This window comes from Phoxinus phoxinus (assembly GCF_949152265.1).
Source record: "Phoxinus phoxinus genome assembly, chromosome: 12".
In the NCBI taxonomy this organism is placed as follows: domain Eukaryota; kingdom Metazoa; phylum Chordata; class Actinopteri; order Cypriniformes; family Leuciscidae; genus Phoxinus; species Phoxinus phoxinus.
In genome coordinates this window covers 6,887,043-6,908,770 of record NC_136887.1, presented here as the reverse complement: position 1 = coordinate 6,908,770, position 21,728 = coordinate 6,887,043, and the positions used below count along the sequence as shown (strand labels likewise).

Here is a 21,728-nt window from a genome sequence, read left to right as displayed (position 1 = left end):
AATGTGTACATTCAGTGGAAGTCTAGTGCAATTGTGCATAAATGTATACTGCTTAAAGCAGTTCTTATATATAGCCTATACATACAATGTACTGTAGTAACAATATAGACAAAATGCAGCAAAAATGTAAACATTACTAAGATAAAGACTATTTCTTTCCCTTTTTATGAACTCTCTGTTCCTTAATTAATCAGGGATGAGAGCGAGGCCAAGACCAGCAAGACGCCACCGAGGAATTATATCGTTCTGCTTTCTGAGCGGTTTTCAGATAGAACCTTTTTTATTTTCTAAATAAAAAGTCCCAAAATGTACACATCACATCAATAAGTTGTCACAGAATAACTCAATTTTGACAAAAATGTCAGATATTACCTTCGGTGACAAAGGGTCAAACGCAGAGGAAGGGTTACATATAGGGTTACTTATAGGACAATATTATTTTTTAAAGTACAAAATGAAAGGTTGCCAAATCATGTGAAATTGTTCTTTTCTGCCAAGCATTGTAAATATTTTTTTCTATTTGAATAAACTGCAACAGGTCGTGCATCCAATGAACATAGCTAGGTGGGAAAGGAAGGATTTTCCCAGTTCATTAGTATAAGCCTTTTAGCAATTATACAGCAAAAAGCTACAGCATTCGACTGTGAAGATGATAATGACACCAAAAATATTTTTTAAGACCAAAAAGCACCACTAAGGGGCACAATTCAACATCTAAAATCAAAATGAAATTGATGTCCAGAGAGAGGTCAACGCTTGGCAAAGCCAAAAAAGATTGATAAAGAGTAGCCGGAGCTTGTCGACATCTGATCAAGATCCGGGTTCGTTTTACGCAGTTTAGCTTTTACTTCTTACTGTGTAATTTACTTCTACAGTGTGTGGAATTTCCCCCATGTACACAATCCTTTGCAGATAGTTACGTCACATCTCTTTCTGTTATCCTTCACCAGCCATGTCATTAACCAGCCAATGTCACACCCACGATACACCCACATTCTGTTCACTGGCCGTCTGAGGCATATGGCACACAAAACTCAAACCCAGCACTTTCTCCATCAACTATCCTCTAATATATCATCAGTAAGGAAACCTAGGTGTTTTTATCAGTCTACCTGGAAACAAAGTCGTGTTTACAAGGCATGTTGATGCAGCAAGCGCTTCTGCTGATGAAATAATAATAATTACAGGATTTGCCAGGTTTGTCAGGTTAGTGGAACCAAATATTAGAAAGAAAGTTTTGTTTAAAAACACTGAGTTACACCATGTCCAGATGCGATGCGACGGCGTGTTTTCCGTGTTAATCAGAGTTTTTCTCGTAAAAAGCCATGACTGCGATACTATTTTAGTAGCGGTTTCTATTTCTGTGACATCGCGGATGGAACAACAACAAACACAAGTGATCTCAGGTACTGACTGTGTGCTTTATTTAATGGTAAAAGTGTCTAATGTGACTTTGAATATCATTTTGCATAACCTTTATAGCCTAGCAAATTGCTAGTTGCTGCCTGGCATTTATTGCATCGCGTCTGGTGGTTAGGACTAGCCTGGCTTCGCCCTCCTACGTACTTCCGCTCAATTTTCATTTTCCTTCAGAACTACGTCTGGGTTTGTGGTGTATTCTTGGGTTTTCTCTGGTCAAATTTTTACCAGTCCAATCAGCGAACAGAGGGAGTGGCTGAGAACGATGATGTTGAGGTCGTGCGCTAGCTTGAGTCGTCATACGTCACGACCAAACGTTAGCGATTGGTTATGGCAGATCCAGAGTGGCTCTGGGCAGATCCAATAGTATTAAACTTCTACAGAGTACCCGCCTACGAGGATGTTAACGCCTGTCAATGGAGAGAGGCCAGACTCTCTGTACAAATGAAATGTACGAGAGTCTGATAGGACCAGGCTAGGTTGGGACACTTAGTTACACACAAGTAAACCACGAGCAGAATTGCATATTGCTCTTTGTTTTCTGAGTTATGTGAGGTATCTTAGGGCAATTTTTTCTTATTCAATATCATGATAAATATTGTTATCGAATGATATGGAAAAGAAAATACTGTGATAATACTAATACTACATTTGGCCATATCGCTTAGCCCTAGTTGGTCACAATATGGACCTAACCAAACCTTGCATTCCTTTAATAATATCAAAGTGACATGAAATTATAAAGAAGAAAATAAGTCTACAGTGAAATGCCAAGGTTGACTTTCTTACCCGACTGGTCCAGTTCGCTGGTTTCTGTTGAGCCCAAAGCTTGCAAGATGATCCGGGCCTGTTTCCTGTCCATCAATGTGAGTCTGTCCTGCTCGTGTGGGGCTTCGTTATATCGCTCCTTCCTACATAAAGAGACACAATAAAGTTTGAATGATATGAGGTTTGAACGACGTGAGGGTGAGTAAATAATGTCAGAGTTCTTCTGGCTGAACAATGTCTTTAAATTGTAAACTTAAGAGGATTCACCATAAATAATTTCTGTTATACCCACATATCTGAAACAGATCAAGGGCTAATGATTTCTATCTTTTAAACTAATTGTTTTGAAATTGAAAGCTGCAAGGCAAGAAGATGTACGTAAAGAACCAGAGCAACACGGCATCACCACGGCAACAATCTACTATTTTAGGCTCAATTTAACACCCATACTACAGTTGTTAACCCCTGGAAACTTTGTATGTATATATAGTGCTCAACATATTTGTTTATGGTAATTACATCAAGCCGTCACGATTTTTCACTGCAGGCAAAGGGAACTGGGTGATATAAATCAACTTCTAGCTGTGACTGAAACAAAGATAAGTGGAGTAACAATATTGTATGGTGCAGAATGACCGTGTAATTTGTATCTGCTCACACGTACAGAAAGAAACGGGATGTATAAGTGGTGTAAAAGACTTGGCCTGAAATGTCAAGAGTTCTTGAACCGAACAAACAAGCTCTGAAATAAATCACTACATTCAGAGAAAAAGACTTTATGAGAGAATATACTAATCACTGCAGATGATTCAATCAAAAACAGCAGCTCAATATTAAATTATTGCACTGTAAGTCAATTATTTTGAGTATAAAAATGGCATATATTTGAAGATGGGTGAAATATTCATTTGCAATGCTTCAGATGAGTGACCAGACACTTTTACCACGGTTCTCAATCAATGGTAACCGCTGGTACGTCCCAATTCGCCTACTATTACCATGCCCTAAAAGTATGTACTTTTTCACAATATGTACTCTTTCCTGTTCACATTTCATTTAATTTAAGAGAGAAAAGAAGTAGCATGTTGATCAGCCAGTAATAAAGCTCACGAAGATGAAGATAAACACTAGGAAATAGACTTTAATGACAAATATACTAGAGACAGGAAAGCATATTCGAGAGCCGACAAACACTGAGGGAGAACTGAGGACTTGGACCAAACAAAGGGAACTAATGAGATAACTAGACACCAGGTGTAAATAATGACAAATCAAGACAACTCAGAAAAACGAGGTCACGGAGAGCAGAGCAGATTAGACATGTTTTCCGTCCTGGAAAGGCACGTCCTCACGCCGCAGGAAAACAAAGAACAACTGAGGGGGGAGGAGGACGTGGAGCAAGGGGAAAGAAAAGCGGTTCATAGCAAAAAATAAAAGTCCAGGGTGGAGTGTACATTGATAGTATACATCCTGGGGACGACCGACGGAGAAGAAGCCGCCATTGAAGTATGAAGCTATTTTTACATTTAGTCTTAGTCCTGTGTCAAATGTACTTTTAAGTTTTTATCATATTTAGTCAACCTTGCCCTGTTTTCATTCAGTCAAGTTTTGGCCTAGTCGACTAAAAGCCTGGGCATTTTAGTCTAGTTTTGTCATTGAAAACTTAGTCATATTTTCGTCATGCTGTATTATGTTTAAATTTATAATAGGCTAACGATTATTGTGCTTAAAGTTATAATCACAACAATTATTGTCATTTGAGAAATTTATATTTGCCATTTGAATTAATGCACTTTCATATATAAGTACAAATCTAGAGAATGTCTCGTATAGTCTCATAATGTCACTCATTTGCATGGTTTATTTGACCTAATCTAGTTTCCTGATTGGCTATATTGTCATAAATTAACCCATTCTCTACAAGACATTTCTCTCAAATTTAAACAATGAAATTTCTCATAATACCCAATTACATTAATGTGTTTTTATTAAAACAACAACAACAACAACAACAAAACTATTTATTGTCACATAGAGCTTCGTATGTGCATTTATTAATATAGTCGAGATTCATGTTTGAAATTATTAAATAAGGTTTGGTCAAAGTCAAAAGTCAAAGTCAAATTTATTTCTATAGCACCTTAAAACAACACGAGTGTTGACCAAAGTGCTTCACAATCTAAATACAGCTGCACATACAGATAGCATAGCATAACATAAAACTAAAAATAAAAAATTCAAACCAAGAAACATTATAAAAGATTATATATATATAAAACCTAGTAACAACAATAAAATAGCATTAAGATGCATTTTAATATGCTTGTGCAAAAAGGTAAGTTTTAAGCAATGTTTTAAAAAAAATTAATGTAGGGGAAATTTAATGTAATGTGGTCGCAGTTTTAGTCACAGAAACCAGCGCAAGCGGCTCGTGAAGGAACACAGACTGGCTGAATTACACTTTCATATAAACAAATAATATAATCCATCTCAAAAGGAGATCGCTAGACTCCAGAGAGCGCGACGCATGGTTGCCAGGTTGCAAATATTAAGTAAAACATCGGGTAGAAAACGTGTCCTTTTAACAAAGAAGCTCTGATTGGGGGATTTTAATTTTGTGCAATCTGGCAACCGCAAGCATGAAAGCTCGTAGCGGCTTGTTAAACTGCCTGTAATACAAAAACAAAAAGATGTTTTAGTAATGCTTTACATTTTTAACTACATTTTAATTGCGTCTTTTTTAATCAATGATACTGCATGTTGATATAGCCACAGTTATTGTTTAATGACGTTGGTGTCATCTTGTTATCGTCTCGTCTTAGTCACGGAACAAAAGGTCGTCAACGAATATTTGTCGTCATGATTTCGTTAACGAAATTAACACTACACTGAAGAAGATCCTGGTGGAACTGATGAGCCGACGCAACGCTGATGGTCCTGGAGACCGAGATTGAGACGCAGGGACTAGCCTCTCGAGGTGGAGCCGGAAAACCAGAGACGGAGCCGGGGGAATGAGGGAGCCCGAAGAAGCCACATGGCCGTTGGTTTCCCGTGGAGCCGAGGGAGGGAGAAGCCAAGGCGGAGCCGAAGAGTCAACAGGCCGAGGTGGAGTGAAGGAAAAAGAGGCTAGAGGTGGAACCAGTGTGGAGCTGATGGCTGGAAGACACTGGGCAGGTTGAGGAACTGAGGAACTGGCAGATTGAGGAGGTGGGAGAGGGAGGCTGGGCGGGTATTCTGGAGACACAGGGGGCGCTGGGAAAACGGGAAACACAAGAGCTACAGGGTGCACATGAGATGCAGGGGCAAGGGGTATAACCTGTCCAAAAAAAAAAGTCAATAAGATCTACCTCAAAAATGCCCTTTAGTTCCTCACAATAAGCTCCAGAGGCTCAACTCACTCACTGCGGCAGGGGTGTGGGCAGGGCTTCCCTCCAAGCCATCGAGATCCACACTCTATCAACGACCTGTGGTGTTGCCAGGTCACACACCAGGTCAGATGTTTTTTGTGGATTGGGCTGTGGGGAGGTGACTCCCTCCTCTTCCTCGGTTTGAGCTCGTTAGTCGAGGAGAGGCTGCGATCCATGGTCTGCGGTGGGCACATGCAACATCCCCGTCACGTCGTTTGCCAGTGGTGGATGGCTGGTCTCTGGCAGTGATGGAGTGGGGCTGGTAACGGAGTCATCCTCTGTGGAGCCAATGGTGAAAGGTGAGTTGTCGTTCACCAGCACAAACTCCACGAAAGCGGTGAAATCTCCTTTTGGGCCGTCCGCTGGAAGGCATGCCTTCCAAAAGGGTAAAAGGGTAAAAGGGTAAAAAACACAGAGAGATCAGGGTTGTGCATAAGGCACACCAGATGGATGAAGTCCTGAGTGTGTTCTTCCAGCGGACGGCCTCCCTGCTCCAAGCAGAGAAGCAGGACTGTGGGAAGTCAAAATCAAACGGAAAGGAAAAACGCCACAATGATACTGTTTCAGTCGGCTCTTCTGTAACGGTGCTTTTAATGAAGCTCACGGAGATGAAGATAAACACTAGGAAATAGACTTTAATGACAAATATACTGGAGACAGGAAAGCATAAATGAGAACCGACAAATATTGAGGGAGAACTGAGGACTTATAAGCATGGACCAAACAAAGCGAACTAATGACATAACTAGACACTAGGTGTAAATAAACTCAGAAAAACGAGGTCACAGAGAGCAGAACAGATTAGATATGTGACAAAAAACTCTCCTCGTGTTTTTTGCATACTGACATATTTAAATGTTAATTGCCAAACACATCTATTTTGCTCTTTGTATCTTTATAAATGTTGTTGCAGATTAAATATTGATTATTAATAAGGTTGTGTATCATTTGAATTTTAACGCTTCCAATTCTTATCGATTCCTAATTTCGATTCCAATAAGGTAAAAAAAAAAAAAAAACGTATATATTTTTAACATTCACTCTAAATCTTATTGCAAAACATTTTATTGTAGCTGAATATCATGAACAAAAATCGACAGGCTAAAGAACACTTACACAAGACACTTTTGCCTATGGTTTAAACATACCATAAAAACAACTAGCATAACTAATACAAGTTTCAAGCATTATTAAAGACAAGTAGACACTTAGTAATCAAAAAAGAACAAATAAAAAAATTAGCAATCGCACAAATAATTACAACTGAACAAAGATACGATTGAAATAAAGTGTTTTAAGATTTAAGTATTCAGGTACAGATACGAATTAAATGTAAAATAACACTACACTTTATAAATAACACATACATTACAAATATAGTTACAGCAGTTATTCAGTCAACAAGAACAGCGAGCGAATCTTCTCTTTGTGTTTTTTATTGTTTGATTAATGTTATTATAGAGACGGCAGCAGGAATATTAGACTGCTGTCACTTTAAGAGATGCACGGATCCAATATACTGATACACATGCATTTTCTTTCTCAACTGTTTATGATCACTTTAGACATAACCGACTCTGTTTATGAGAATATTTTGACATTTTTGTGTGTATTTGTCCGTTCAAGTGCAAAAAGACGGGAAAGAGAACTCCGTATCGTGCTCTATACAGTATATGAGAGCCGGAATCTTTTGAAAAATGTAATGAAATTTTAATTTTATAACAAGTATCCGATTTCAGATTTGGAATCGATTTTCGATTCCCAACCCTAAAGTATTATTCACTCAGACCCCTTTATCCAAACCCGTCTACCTAACCGTCTGTCTCCCATATCTGACAAGCCTAGCTTTTTAGCACTTTTTATTTGTGTTTGTATTTCTGAAGCGAATCCTCCTCCAAAGCACAATGGGTTAATATTAATCGTTCGGATGTGCACTTCGAACTTCCATTAGAAATAGTGGACCATCAGGGTACCTTTGGGATACTCTTGTCTATGGTTTGGGAGTTGGACAATAATTGGACAGTAATTCGAATGCCGACGGATAGCTCGCGAATTGTAATTCAGCAAGAGACTTCTCCGATTGATCAATCTCTCCTCAGAATTATGGGTAATGTACTTACTTTTTTAAAGAAGTATATGACAGCATATATCCTCACAGAACAGCCTCAGAGTTCATGGTAGGTTTACACATTAAAGCCTCAACTGCCTTTGATTTTGGCCTGAATGTTGATGCCTTCCTTCTGGAAGACCCTTCATGTCAGGAGCAAGCCTTGAAGCCTTAAAATACTGCTTAGTTAGGAGCTCGTACCTTGTGGAACAGAGCTAATTTGTCTTTAAAGAAAGACAGTGAAATCTCTCTCTCTAAAAAACCCAGCGAGTCTGCATTAACGTTTGGACTGTGGTTAGTTGGCACCAGAAACTGCCTGAAGCATTTGAGAGGGAAAGAAACAGTTGAGCTATTATGCTCCTGTTGAATTAAATGTCAGCTTACGGATGTTGATTGTACTGAATATCTCCGGCTTATGCATTTCAGAGTAAACCTCTTTCCGGTGATTGAATGCATCTTTGTCCCAGTACAGGGTACTGTAGTGGACGGCCTAACATCGTACAGGTCCCTTTCCTTACGGCTGTTATAATTTGACATGAATCAAGACGAGACTGAGGGACAGATGTAAAGTTGAGCAGTCAAATTTGCCTGGAGATCACCAAGTCATAAAGCTGTTGGTAATGGTTATGTTCATATACATAAACTCCAACCATTAGCCTAACCACGACTGTAACCCGACAACTCGTATACATTTTTTTTCTGATTAAAATTCTTCATGCATAATGAAAACAATTGTCTATTTTTCTTCTGATCTCTAACATTTCCTGAGCTTCAAAGCAAGAAAATATCGATAAATCATTGCACAGTACACAGCAACTAATACTCATATAACTATATAACTCACAACTAGAAGTATTCAAAGTCTAGGTCAGTGTTTCTCGCCTCCAGTGCTGGGGAATGTGTTAGATGTCTCATTAAATTAAAACACTTGATTCAAATCATCAGCTTGTTTTGTGTGTTGAATAGGGAGACATTCTGGGATGTGCGTCCTGATGACAGGAGTTCAGAAACAACCCAGGTTCTGGAGATCTATACCTGTACAGAACAAGATGATCTACATATGCTCAACCTCTCTAGAGTAGGGATGTGTCACATACCTCTACTAGTCCACTAGATACTAGTTTATTGTGCTTAAACGCTCAAATACACACGAAGTTATGCCAAAATGCCCATAGTGGCTAGTATCCACACAAATACAGTCAGTTATGGCTTAAGTGAATGTTCAACACTTGGAATAGGACCGGACGTGTATCAGTGTATATTAGATCTGTGCATTTGCTCTTAAAGTGACAGCAGCCTAATAAACCTGCTGTCGTCTGTGGCATTAAAGGGATAGTTCACTTTGAAATAAAATTTTGGTATGTTTTAGCTTACCTGAAGTGCATCCAAGATGTAGGTGTCTTTGTCTCCGCAGTTTCAATTTTGATATTTTTAGGTCAAACCGTTCTTGTCTGTCAGTCATATAATGCAGGTCTATAGGTACTGTCTCCAAAAGCATGCAGAGAAAAGTCCAAATTTAAAAATTCCCCATCGTAAGTGCACATTGATGGCCTAAGACACGACACGAGCGGTTTGTGTGATAAAACGAACAGTATTTATATCGTTTTTATCTCTTTTACACAACCACGTCCATCTGATTGGTTTACTTAGCCTGCGCAAGCGCCATAGAGCGCCGGAAGTGATCTCTCTCTCGCGCGTGTACGTCACTCATTGTTTACACCAGAACCTATGCACAGAACAGAGATTGTAGGTAGGACGGCTAATAGTAATGGTGCTAGTTTGCGCTTATCCGGGATGTTTAAACGGATGTAAAAAAAATACATTTACGTAAGCTCGCGCGACCTCATCAGGGAGACCACTTCCGGAGCTTTACGGCGCTTGCGCAGACTAAGGAAACAGATCAGATGGACGAGGTTGTGTAAAAGAGATAACTAAAATACTGTTCGTTTTATCACACAAACCGCTTGTTTCGTGTCTTAGGCCATCAATGTGCACTTACGATGGGGAATTTTTAAATTTGGACTTTTCTCTGCATGCTTTTGGAGACAGTGCCTATAGACCTGCATTATATGACTGACAGACAAGAACGGTTTGACCTAAAAATATAAAAATTGAAACTACTGCGGAGACAAAGACACCTACATCTTGGATGCCCTTCAGGTAAGCCAAAACATACCAAAATTTAATTTCAAAGTCAACTATCCCTTTAATGTGAATCAACCAAAAGACAAAGAGAAAATCACTCACTGCTCTGACTTCAGTAGCTCACATAAGAATCAGTTTATATCATACAATGAAGATGGTACAGTCCTTTATTTTTACATTGATTATTTAGTTTCTGTAGTATTTCTTACTTCTATTAGATAGCCTTGATCCACCTGTTTTTTTAATCTAATTTAGATTCTTTGTTCTCATTTTATTATTGACATTTTATTTGTCTCGAGTATCCTTGAGAACGATTTGGCTACGTGTGTAACCCTCGTTCCCTGGAGGAGGGATTTTTACTGCACTTTTAGCTAGGCTAGTAATAGTTTTTGTAACAACCTTATTCCCAGTAAAACAATAAAATGCTTTATTGTTTGTGATGTATATATTGTTATAGTGAAATAACATTAGTCATATTGTGATGATAATATTGCCCACCCCTACATCTATTCTAAACAGGTAATAAATAAACATTAATGTCTGAGCAGAAAAAGCTCTCGTGTTTCACAGACAAATCCCTACTGAGTGAAAGCTGTGAATGTAGTGTGTGTTGATCTGAGAGCTGGAGGCAGGCGGACGGGACGGGTTAAACTAACCATCTGTTCTCATATACCTCTCATTATTCCTCTGCTTCAGAGAGGAGCTCTCGGATCCCACTCCATAATGTGCATCTTAAAAACAGTGAATGTGATTTAGCACAAGTGAATCAGTCCATTGTTCTTCAGAGGCTCGAAACCAACTGCGTATGTGTTTGAGGACTAAAGGGCAATAAAATGCCCCATTATTTTCCATAAAGTGCAAGTGGGACTGGCAATGGGTAGTTGTTGTGTTCTTACATAATTTTAATGTTCTTATATTTTTTTTAAGTAATTATTTTAGGATAATTTTTTAATTGTGACATTTTTTGATAATTTAGCTCATTCTCCCCTAATAATTTTAATACAATATTGAATAATTTTCATTACTTAAAATAAATAGAAAAATAATTTAAATAGAAAAGTGTTTATGTACGGTAATATTTGATATATTGATTTAAAAACAAATTTGCAGTAATTTTTATTGTAACACAATGAAAATGCTTTACAGTACTGAGAATCTGTACAGTTATTGAAAACAAGCATAACAAGTAAATTTGTGACCACAAAACCAGTCTGGAGTCGCACGGGTATATCTGTGGCAATAGCCAACAATACATTGTATGAGTCAAAATTAGCAATTTTTCTTTTATGGCAAAAATCATTAGGATATTAAGTAAAGATCATGTTCCATGAAGATATTTTGTAAATTTCTTACCGTAAATATATAAAACATGTATTTCTGAGAGTGAATGCAGCACAATCGTGAACATAAATGTACAACTTTAAAGGAGATTTTCTCAATGTTTCCATTTTTTTGCACCTCCGGATTTTCAATAGTTGTATCTCGGCCAAATATTGTCCTATCATAACAAACCATACATTAATGGAAAGCTTATTTATTCAGCTTTAATATGATGTTTAATCTGAAATTAACAAAATTACACATAAGACTGGTTTTGTGGTCCAGGGTCACATATTGCAGTAATGCAATTTCCGTGGAAATCTGCTTAAGTGTCATGAAAATAAAACGGTTATTGTGTTACAATAAAAATGACTGCATTTTTTTGTTATCAGCATAAAGAGAAATGTTTTATAACAAAATGATAGCTGGAATATAGTATGTCTCACTAAGGACACTGCTGGATGTCAATTTAACCCTGAAAAAAAAAAAGATATTACAACCACTTGCAACTTTCTAATTGTGTTTCAACATGTACATATATGAAATCTCGGAGAAACATTGTGTGGAAAGATTCTGACAAGCAATTAAAGAGAAGTAAAGAAACTGACGCATGTACTAACAATAGGCTGGGACGTGCCACTGAACGCAACAGAAAGCATACGAATGCACAGTTTGTACAGAAATGATTTGATCTGGATTTGTGTGCTTAGTTGTTGTGCAGATCAGATTGTTCCTATAAAAAGCCTCCAGCTTCACAGAGATTGCTGCTCAACAGATTTTCCTCACTGAAGTGACACCTCGGGGGCCGACGCTCTGCTATCGAGCAGATTGGCTGATTTCAGGCGATTGGTCATCTTCGTCTCGGTCTCTCGGCTGAGGAGATCCAGCGAGGTGTTAAAAGTTGATTAGGTGTCTAAAGGTCATATAGCCGAAGCTGTCACTATCACATTGGACGGCGGTCACAGACTTAATGAGCCGAATCCCGCTGTATTTACTTAATGGAGACGAGCCGCCGAGAGAGAAATGCTCAAATGGACAAAACCCCATCCAGAAAGATTATTGACAGCCAGAATCTGAATATTTCGGGATATCTTATGGTTACAACAACATCCTTATGATAAAACGGTCAGTTAGCAGAAATGCAATTATCATAGTGAATGTTTGAGGGAATGTGAGTACGCGCTGGGCCGACTCAAGCGCAGAGATCAGTGTGTTCAGTCAATGTCCACAACGTGTCACACAACATTACTCTCACACGCGTTTGCTCCGTGTCATCAATATTGTTTTACTGCCGGTGTTCAGTTTACGCTTTAACACATCGGCTGCAGAGGAAAAATATTGAATTGTGTTTTTTATGAAAAATTATTTCTATAGTGATTGCTATAATAAAAAAGCCCTTGTTTGCAGGGCTCTAACATATCGTCATTATAATACGGCTATAAAATAATAATAATAATAATAATGTACTGATCACTCTTTACTGTTTTATTTACATAATTTTTCTCATAATTTCTTTTATTTCATTTTCATTAATTTATTATTTTCTTAAATTTTACTTATTTTTTACGTTTATGATTTTGTAATCATTTTTATGTAAAGCACTTTGAATACAACTGTGTATGAACTGTGCTACATAAATAAACTTGCCTTTCCCTGAATAATAATAATATTATTATCATTAATAATAATAATAATCATTATTATTATAAAAAAACAATATATATATATATATATATATGTATATATATATAAAAAAAAAAATATATATATATATATATATATATAATTATAATTATTCAGGGCAAGGCAAGTTTATTTATATAGGACACTTCATTAAAAGTAAAAATTGAAGAAAATAATAAATCAATGAAAATTAAATAGAGGTAATATGAGAAAAATTAAGACTGATCAGTACATTATTATTATTATTATTATTTTATAGCCATAATACTTAAATAAATACATATTTATTTATATATATATTTAATAATAATAATGATTATTATTATTACTGATTAGTAATATTTATTCGTTTTTATGAAATAATGAATTATTCAATAAAATAATTATAAAGACTAAATATTACTATTTCAATTTTTTTATGATATAAACAACAACTAATACTTAGTATACTTAATAATAGTAACTAATATCTTAATTTACAAGTCATGTTACATATTTTCCGGAGTTATTTTGAATAATCATGCAACTTTAACCACTGCTCTTGCACAGGGTTACGGCCACGAAGCTCTTCCGGCACCATTTATTCTGAGTCCTTGTACTTTTCAAAGTAAATGTGCTTCATCTTGTCATCCGGTGGGTGAAAAAGCTCCCAGACTTAGATAAACTCAGACTCAAAGCATATCTCCAACCGCTCTTCATACGAGGAGCTGTCCGTCTACAATGGGTGTAAAAAACCAAACAATCATTGTTGTGTTCAGCGAACATCTATGTTCTCTCTCTCGAGTCAGAAGCGCTCGGGTCACGTGTCGGGTCTGACAGCGATGAAACCTGCTCTGAGAAACACTTGGGCTCTGTTCATAATCGTCCATCAGGATGTGGCCCGAGACTCGAATCCATCATCTTGTCTCACGAGACAAAGGATCTTCATTAATCTGCGGCTTTTTCCTCCGGTGACTTTTGATCTGACTGAACACTTGACAAATCCAGCCTTTTGTTATGCATCTGCTCGACTGGTGCATTATGGTCCAGAAGTACATCCTCACCCTGCCTTGGTCAATCTTTACCTTTTATCTTTTTAGCTGCTCTATTGCTCAAAGCGTAACCGTTCCAGAACAGAAAGATGAAATAGGAGAAGGAAGAAAAGCAATTTTCTGAGATCTGCTGTCTCTGGCCAGAAATACGCAGTACGCAGACACAACTGCTTGGCCAACACTTTACATACTAGCCTGCATTCATGAGTTGCTGTGGTGGTGACAAACCTCAGGACTCAAGCGTGCGACGCGTGAACGCATGTGTGGGTATTTGGACAGGGCAACGGTCTAAACATAATCTAAATGTCCATACTATTCGTCCTAAACAGTGTGTGTGATTAAAATAAGTGCGTCCCAAAGCATAGTATGTTGAAAAGAGTGTGTCTAAAGTCCCGGGATGGTCTACTATTTCTGAAGTGTGGATCCGTGCTCACTCTAAAGTCTAATATTACCCACAACCCACTGCGCTTTGGAGGAGGAATCGGTTCAGAACTACAAACACGAGTAAAACGTGTTAAAAAAACTACAAAAAATGGCGGATATGCACGACTGACGGTGAGAGGTTTAGATAAAGGTTTGAGTGACTAATAAAAAGTTTAACCTGATAAAAAAATATTTATTTTATGTTTTCTGTTATATAGTTGAAACTCAAAACATTTTAATATGGTGCAAAAGTACATTTATTTCAGTAATTCAACTTAAAATGTTAAACTAATATATTATATAGACTCATTACATGCAAAGTGAGATATTTCAAGCCTTTATTTGTTATAATTTTGATGATTATGGCTTACTGCTTATGAAAACCCCAAATTCAAAATTAGAATATTGTGAAAAGGTTTTCAGCTGTAAGCCATAATCATTACAATTATAACAAATAAAGGCTTGAAATATCTCACTTTGCATGTAATGAGTCTATATAATATATTAGTTTCACCTGTATATCATCTGCAATAACAATGTGGACTTTTATAAAGAACCGTTTGGCCATTAACTTTTAAATCATCATTATGTATTAATATGAGGAGAGTCTGCGCATGAAAGACCAGATCAACGTGCTTCTGCATTTAACAAGCTATCGATACGGTAGGAAATTAAATGTGGAAGATTTTAACTGTGAAAAGATGATTGACAGGTCAGTTTACAGTGACAGGATGCGACAGAGAGCAAGCGTTACAGACGCTACTGTATGACGTCCCGAAGCGTGTCAACTCTTCTGCTACACACTCTAAGTATCTACTTTTTCTTCACAAAAAGAGTGCACACTTTTAGGGCGTAGTCTAAGTAGGCGGATTGGGACGCAGCAAAAAGGCTCCCTGGTGTACGCAGATTTGTTTTTGGCTCTGGATATCCAGAAGATGTGTAACAGCGCCCCCTACCGTGCCAAACTTCAACTCCCTGCCAAATAATTACGCCCCTTGAGGAATTTGACATACATTTAAATCCTTAACAGATTTTGTCTTTTACATTTGAAAAAAAAAAATTTCTCATCTTTCTACTATTCCTCTATATTTATAATTACTTAAGAAGAAACCGGTGATTGTCATGAAAGGTAAATAAAATGTGTTATGTCTTGTAAAAAAAACACACAAAAAAACGCAATTAATGTTTAATCTTGACATTTGCAATCTGTGGCTCTTTCAATCCGAGCTCTGTGCTGATTAACACACATATTAGAGTTGCTAATTAAAGAAAGAGGCATTTTCATAAACCCCAGTGTAAACCCCACGTGTGCTGGAGAGGGTCCGTCTGCCAATTAGAGGCGCTCGCTGCATCTGAAGTGTGACTGGAATAACAACAATTCTCCAAATGGCATATTTCATCTCGCTCTCCGCCGCGTGGCACGGGGTCCGCGGCGCAGCCTCGCAAAATTTGGTGCAAGGAGGCTCCCTGGCAACGATTGAGCCAGAAGCGGATGATTGACATGCGCTCTCAGATCCGCACTCCAGGGAAATAACCCCGTAATCCAGCATGCACTATCACACCGACAGGCAATGGGCTTCATCCGGCGAGGATATGAAAGCCCTCTTATGATTCAAATAGCAGGAGAAGTAACAAAACGAGAGTGACGCAGTAACTAAGAGCATGGCGTCAGTGAACGAGGGATGTTAAAGCGAGAGTTGAAGGAGCTCAGAGGACGTCTGTCGCCTCAGTGTTTTCCCGACGCTGCTCACACACGGCCCTAACAACCTTTCGTTTTTCCACGCCGCACTTCTAACGCTCCCTTCCTGGCTTTCCTCATTATCTTTTGAACTCTTCGCAAGTGACAAGGAGAAACAGAAAAGGTATCGCTGGTATGTGGGCGGCTCTGCCAGTTCGTCTCCAACGGGGCCACCGAATCATCGACACGTTGGAAATCAGAGATGCACAGCTTTTTTACAGTCTGCTTCGGTCACAAACAAAAAATGTGTGCACAGTATAATGCACGTACAGTGGAAGTCTATGGGCCAAGACATTTTACTGAAATTATCCATTTAAATACTTAATGTACATTGTATATTGTTGTTAAGAATGGCTAATAGGGGTGTAACTATATATATCGTGTTGAAATATATCGCAATACAAAAATGCAACAATATTTATTGTGGAAAGTGACAGTATAATGTATAATAATGCAATGGGGGAATATTTGTGGGTCCTGATAATGGCAAATGTCTGATGTTACCAGTAAAAAGTGTCCGACATTATTTTAAATATATCTAGTCAGTGACAGAGAGCAAGCATATTCGTCTAAAATAATTCTGTATTTTCATCTTCAGAATCATGAATATTGTTATTCTGGTGTCTCTATTGTCCTGTGCTTTGGGTTTCCAGCACCAAGACCAAGTCTATTCATTTACACACACAGGGCCCTATTTTAACGATATGAAACGCACGTGTCAAAGCGCAAAGCGCAAGTATTTTTGTGTGCGGATCCCTGCGCTGTTGCTATTTTCCCGGCTGGATAAAAGACTCTTGCGCCCGGCGCAAATCTAAAATGTGTTGGTCTGAAGTAGCTTCATTATTCATAGGTGTGGTTTGGGCCTAGCGTGAAATAAACCAATCAGAGCGTCCTCTCAAATTCCCTTTAAGAGCCGGCACGCTTGTTCCATGGCGGATCGCTATTATAACGGCGGATTTGTCAGCGCACGCCAGGAGCAGTTCACAGCCGAGGAGACCGACGTTCTCGTCAGGACCGTAAAACACAGAGAAGTGACATTGGGGATGATGGGAGAAACCCACCCAAATTAGCTTCGGTTAAACAGGCGTATAATTTGGGTAAATGTGTAGCCTAATCTAGATTTGTAAAAAAAAAATCTAGATAGATCTTTTTTACATCTTCACGGACACAACAATGATTTCCCTCGTGTGTTAATATTTTTCCTTGTAATAATGTATGATTTGCAAAAATGAAAACTGCTGCGTCTGTTTATATTAGAGAATTCAAGTCAAGTCATCTTCATTTATATAGCGCTTTTAACAATGTAGATTGTCCCAAAGCTGCTTTACAGAGATAAACGTATAATTTAAGGTAACAGATTGTTTTGGCTTTATAGCGGTTCTTGAATAATGTTATTTTCCAGCTAAAGTTAGTTTTGAATCAAAATCAGAATCAGAATCAAAGTGTATGCGCGTTGTTCACACGCTACATACAGTAATGGCCAAGCACGTGTCCTTAAAATAGCATATGACTAACGCGCAACGCACCACTGACTTAAGACTGGGTTTTTCCTGGTCAGTGGCGCAATTGTTTTCTAAAACTGGAAAATAGCACCAGGGAACGTTTGCGCCGGAACACGCTCCTCTTTTCGCCGAACCGCCCCCGCGAGCGCAAGTTGATTCCCTAATTTACTGACGTGCGTCTGTGGAGGGTGCAAAATAGGAATGATACATGCGTCGGTGTACAAAGTCAATTGCGCTGGGTGCAAGACAGGGCCCACAATGTAATATCAAATTTACCATTTTAATAAATAAAAATGTTGTTAAACTTTTATCATATGTCTTGGAGTATCGCAATAATATCGTATCGTGAGTTCAGTATCGTGATATGTATCGAATCGTGACATGATGGTATTGTTACACCCCTATAAATAAACCATACTACATGATAAACATAAGGCTTCAAATAGACCCCGTGATCGGTATTGGCCACAAAATTATTAAAAAATTTAAATACTATCAACCACTAAAAGGATAATTTGAAGAGCTTTACCCCACAAATAACACATTTCTGTAAGGTAAAATCAACAATACATCAAATATAAATGTATACGTGATTTATCAAAACTATGAGCTTCACATGTCTGATTTTAAACTCTCTGAAATGGCTCGCTCCATTATTTCCTATCCGAAGTGCATTTAACACTATCTGGTTTTACAAACTCAGAGTCTACGTGATTTTCTGCGGTAATTGATAGTGTGTCACAGATGTTGCCGGGAGAGTTTAATTTGTTTTGAACCCAGAGGATTCCTTTAAGGAACGTTTTTAAAATGTCAGGCTGACGCATTACGCATTGTGGCGCATATCCCGCGTTGACATTAATTAACTGCACTTAGCAATGAGGGAAATCAGGCCTTTGCGTGTTATGTTGTGTGAAACAACCCACTCACAACACTGGCTTTTCATTCTGGTCCAAGGGTGGCCGTTTCTTCATCCGACTCCAGTTAAATCACTCAATGGGAAAGGGCGCCCGGTGCACGAAATGTGCTGCTAAGCTGTCCCTGCACAGTTTGATATTATATTAGCATTACAAAGGTTTTCCCACCATCTGTGACACACAGCCAGGGGGAAGGGGAAGATCGTTTGCTTTTCATAGGCAGAAAATTGTTGTTTCCTGGAGAATGTGACACGGGATTGACAGAACGGGAAGATTTGTCTTTACACGACACATGTGCTGTTACAGCAACACGCAACTATTGCAACATCACGTCGTTCCCCAAGAGCAACCGGAGGGCAGATCATCGGTCCTGGCACACGAGAAATCACTGAAGACGATTAACAATTGAAAAGCAGCGTTTCTCACGTAGTGTGAGTTTACATGCATTATAGATAGGGAGGTGAGCTCTACTTGGCACCGTTTCTTGACGCAGAAGAATAGACTTGGCACTTCCCAATGCATCTCCACTACGGCCCGTTGTCACTAGCCTCTGGTTTCATGCCAATCGCCTACTTGTCGGAGTGAGATTTGCCACAAAGAAGCTGGCAGGCCTGGGAAACACTGCTGATGGAGCGTACTAATGCAGGCCTAGCCTTCGGGTGCTTGGATCGCATCGGAGAGCAGCCTGAGTCAAAAACAGGCTTTACTGTGCCACACATGCAGAATCTGCTGTGGGACGTGCAGTGGGCACAGAGCTTCCCCGGGGTTGGGGGACGGTAAACATGAACACATCTGAATGACCGATAAAATGTGTGATTCAGAAATAATAAGAAATGCCCCATAAACAATGTAAACGAGTCATACCTCTACAGTCTCAAAGCTGGCGATGTCCATAATACCACAAGTTTTAAAGGGCACCTATTATGACATTTAAAATGTTCCTAATGTTGTTTAGGGAGTCCCCAACAACAGTTTTACATGCATGCAATGTCAAAAAACACTTTTGTTGTCGTATAATATGCATTTATTTTTACCTGATTTGCTCACCGACTCCCAAATGATTCGTTCAACGACTCGTTTTTCCAAACCCCTCCTTTGAGCGACACTAATCTGCGATTGGTCAGATGACCCACGTGTTTACAGAGATAATACTTATTGTTTAACACGGAGTACAATGATGCTTTTATCAATTAAATTGTGTTATAATAATGATTATAGTCCACTGCTTTATAGTTTGTAGTAAAAAACTAAAAATAAGATAAAGAATGTAATGTTATGTTAGCGAGCATAGCCCAGAGTTCATATTGTAAAAGCACAATCAGTCTTTGTTTGCGTTAGCCCGATGCATAAACTTAACGTTTTTACAAAAAAAAAAAAAATGCAGTTACGTTACTACGAGGTATTACTCTATTCTTTAAGACAACTCCGAAAACAACGACAAACACTTCACATCTCAATACAATTGTCATTGAAGAAGCTAAACGGTGCTTACACAACAAACAAAATAATTATTATGCTACATAAAACATAAAAGCAACAATTATTAATAACACGTACAGGTTGTGATACGGAGGAGGATATCAGCCGGCTCGCGAATCCAAGTTTGATTGCATTTAAGTTGGTAAAGCAATCGTCTTCAAAATGGCGCGAACAAAGCACAAGGCTCGGACTATACTTCTGTGGTATAGTTGTATATATGAATTGTAGCCACTTAGTCTTCAAATGCTCCTCCTTGGGCAGATGAAAAAAGTTGGCTTTTGAGCCGCACTTCAGAACACAGCGTCTCGTCGCCATGATGTTTCCCTGCTGGCCTTGGAGCGCAATAAGTGGGCGTATCGTATTCAAATAACTTGACAAGTTGACGTCATCTAGTCAGAGAAAAAGCTTCGGTCTTCTAACGATTCATAAAAATGACTCAGAGTCGACTCTTACTTTTGAAAGACAATAACTTTATATACGGTGCACTTTCATATTTCAAACTTTGCAGGATGTTTTTGTTCACTTAGATCTATGTTACACACTACATGAAAGGTACATTTCAAAGTTCCATAATAGGTGCCCTTTAAGTTTTATCACCATAAGTCCACAAGATTCAACATATTCAGCAGTGCGATACTGAACAAATGAGTCCAACCCTGGCATGACTTCATCAGATTTGAAATAACTAACAACACTCTCGCATGGCAGCGCCGGTGGATCTTCAGATGAACGCAACTCATTTCTCAGTGAGTAAACTACACCGCTTATGATTAACACGGGACTTATTAACAGTATGTTGACGTGGAAGTAGAAGTCTGTCCAGTGCGGATCTGTTCACACGGCACAGAGAATGCGTTTGATAATGATGGTGGATAATGATAATGGTTATGCACAGTTATGTAAAAAAAAAGTTAGTTTTAGGACCTGGTTATGCACATAAAAAGACAAATGTATGGATGCAACCACGTTAAGTCATTCCTCGCCAGCATTTTCTATAAACGTTGCAATTCTTTTAATCATTTTCACAAAGAAAGAACAAAAGAGAGAACAGAGCCTCTGCTTAAAAAACATTATTCTAGCTTCATTCATTCTTTTTTTTTATCAACACTTGTTGGTAAGTTTCCTTTAAAAAAAAAGCTACAATTTTAATAAAAAACTGAGAAAATTGAACATCAAAAACCACCCCCTACCATATAACAGTGAAAACATGAAAAGCCAGAAAATCTCATCACCGGCAGGGAAGAAAATGTTGCGTATACTTTATTTCAGTGGCTAATGCTGTGATGAATATAAACAGTGAAGCATTTCATGCAAATCAACATATTTACATGATCAAAGTCATCGATTACAACAACATGTTGTTCCCAAATGAGATTAAACGCAGAATTGTTTAAGTGTCCAACCTCTCAGACAATGCTTAACTTGTAAATAAACAATTACCAGATCAAAAATTGTGACCGACACTGACCAATGACCATACAACACAAAAGTCACCAAACGGCGATGAGAGCATTACACACACGTCTCTGCACAGCCCTAGCCACAGCCTGGCCTGTCACGTATATACAGCTACAGTAAGTTGAGACCAAATATCATTGAGTTGATCAATGATGTTCTCTCTTGCCGATGGTGACATTGCTTCTTCCATTACATTGATTTCTGACTGATCTAACTCCTATTGCTCATGTGTCCCGTATTAGCAGTTCAATCTTCTCTGGATCTCTTTAGATCAGAAACACAATCAGCTTTACTTGCGGATTTGAAAAATGAAAATATGCCTGTCTTTTTTACA

General features: G+C 38.3%; 1 protein-coding gene across 1 annotated transcript in view; it reads right to left on the bottom strand.

Moving 5' to 3' along the window:
* nexmifb (neurite extension and migration factor b) overlaps positions 1–21,728 on the bottom strand; it is a 73,389-nt gene that overhangs the window by 16,463 nt on the left and 35,198 nt on the right. Inside the window, exon 2 of the mRNA XM_079630252.1 lies at positions 2,209–2,330. The gene's annotated coding sequence lies outside the window, so the exon portion shown is untranslated. The remainder of the gene's footprint in view (positions 1–2,208; positions 2,331–21,728) is intronic.